Source organism: Aegilops tauschii, chromosome 2 (assembly GCF_002575655.3).
Source record: "Aegilops tauschii subsp. strangulata cultivar AL8/78 chromosome 2, Aet v6.0, whole genome shotgun sequence".
Classification (NCBI taxonomy): Eukaryota; Viridiplantae; Streptophyta; class Magnoliopsida; order Poales; family Poaceae; genus Aegilops; species Aegilops tauschii.
The window spans coordinates 453,675,665-453,678,183 of NC_053036.3; positions in this window are offsets into that span (position 1 = coordinate 453,675,665).

Genomic DNA, 2,519 nt, shown 5'->3' on the forward strand with positions numbered 1-2,519 from the left:
GGTCAAATATAACGTTGTCTATTTAGGTCAATCCTCATAGTTCAAGAGTACTCTAAACGTGAATGCTTGTGTTTCAAAATTTCGAACGAAGCGCCAAAAGAGCCTCTACTCGCCCGAAACCGCGTGAGACCAATGTTTGGTAGTACAAGGAAATTACTTTTCTAATAACTCCGACCCGTGAAACCTACCGGCCCGATGTCCAAAGGTCTAAACCGGGGTAGGTTTGTAGCTTCATCTAGACGCCACGCAACCGCATCCGAAAAACATTCATACACAATGGCCACCTAAGCACACATGCGCGCGGCCGAAATCGCTCCCGCCCACTATTTGGGACACCTGCGATTACCATCCTACCCCCGACCCGCAGTAGGTCCGAAATTTAAGAGGGGGGCAAAGTTTGTACTTTCCCCAAATTTCAAACAAGCGCGTCCCATCTTCTGTTCAAAAAAGCCAAAAACAAGCGCGTCCCAGACCAAAACATGGTTCCCCCCACCTGTCTGATTCCCCATTCGTACTCCGTGGGCGCCAAAACTACCTCTCCACCAGCCGCGAAACCCCGGCGTCCTCCGTCCGCCACCCCATCCCACCCATCAACCGCCGCCCTCCTCCATCACGCCGGAGCCGATACCCCGACGTCGTCATCCACCGCAACCTCAACCGCAACGCCCTCCACGGCTAGTAGTTGAAGCCGAGGCCGAGCCGTCCGTACCCGAGCCAGTTCAACCACGCCGTCCTGCGCCTCACCGCTGCCGCTCCAACTTCGCCACCCTCCACCGCACCGGAGTTGTTCCTGCTACGCCGTCCTTCGCCGCCTCGGATCTGCTTCCCCTCCGCCGACATACGGCCATGGCAACACAATCAACAATTTGTCCATGGGTTCGTCCAAGCCTGCACCCTCCAGAACATCGGTTTCCTCGGTAAAAAGAAGAAGATCGGCGCGACATGTGGAGGTGACCACACCGGCAACCGAAAAAGGTACTCCTCTTCCCTTATTCGTGCAAATCTTATGTCTCTGCTTGCACGGTATTCATCCCACAGAAGACACTAGTTGGCCGCTTCTTCTTGATACTAGATGTTCCTAGTAACTCGTGATGCACAAGGTTTCTCCTCATATACTATTTCACCTTAGCTAGAGGTCCGTCGCCCCCCTGAATTTCAATTTCTGGCCAGTTGATTCCCAATTAACGGAAGCATTCCCCGGCGTAACAGGCGCTAGTACGCCTATTACACCGGGGAAGCAGCGCCTTGGTGTTTATCTTAGGGGCGTGTGCGGCCTAGAGCTACTGGCTCCCGATCTGGAGGTCGGCCGGGATTAAAGGGATGGCCTGGGGGTGCTGCCAAGCACGGCGGTGGTGTGAGGTCGATGGGAGGGCGGGGCGGCGGAGGCAGGGGTCTGGGCCGGTGGTCACTGGCGGTTCGAGAAAGATCGTCAACAGTGACTGGCGGGAGGTAGACGAAGGCCATCTGCCCGTTCCTTATAGATCGGACGGTTCATTAAAAAAATCGACTGACCTATTTATTTTCAGTCGACTGTTATCTTAGATATGACCACATGTGGTCGTGTGCTGGAGGAGTACCTGCATTTCCTGTGCTCATATATTACAAAATCATACAGAGTAGAATCTAATTTTGTTTGCCATGCAATGTTGTAGAGCTATCATATGTCTCCTGTCATTTATTTTTCAGCCACCTGCTATCTACTACTTTTACAGTGCACTAGTTCTGCACACACTTCACCCTTACTCTCACTATTGTGTTTTTATGCAAGGGTATTTCAGACTCTGTTGCCATGAGAGAAGCCAAAAAGAAAAGAGAGAAGTTGCTCCAGCTTCGTATGCGGGTAGGCAAGACACGTTACCGCGCTATAAAGGGTGGGTGTCAGCAGATGGAGACGGTAAACGTAGCTCTGGAGTTGATGACCTCGCTCGCAATGAACCACCATCCCAGGTGCTTGCTTTAACTTCGCGGTGTCATATGTGGTTGCATGTTCCATATGGTGTCTAGCTTGTATTCGAAAGGCCGAAGTCGGTAAGATAAGGAAAGATATTTTTTTACATGAACCACCATCCCGTGAGCACCAGAAGACAAATAGCTAGTCAGGGCACTGGCCGAGCCAGTGACAAGCCCAGCAAAGATAGGCATCACCTGGAAGCCAACTAAAAAGCTGCGATGGTGGCGAAGAAGCCCGCCTCCCACCAGGCTCTCAGGTCCTAGATGATCATGCTCACCACTCCAGCCGGATGTCTAGCTTGTATTGCTTCCAATTTGGTTAAATTGCATCTGCTTAGCTTACACATTATACCTTTGAATATGGCATGCCTTTCTGTTTTTGGTACATACTAGTACATCTGTGTATTAACCATGTTCTTACATCAAACTAATGTTCTTGTGTATCCCTCATCAATCACTTATGACGAGGCAGGCAGGCAAGGGGACTACTCCTCATTTAAAGAATGCAGCGTCAGCCTCCCGACATGATTCTCAAGAAACAGAAATGCTAGATGAAGATAGTGAATGTA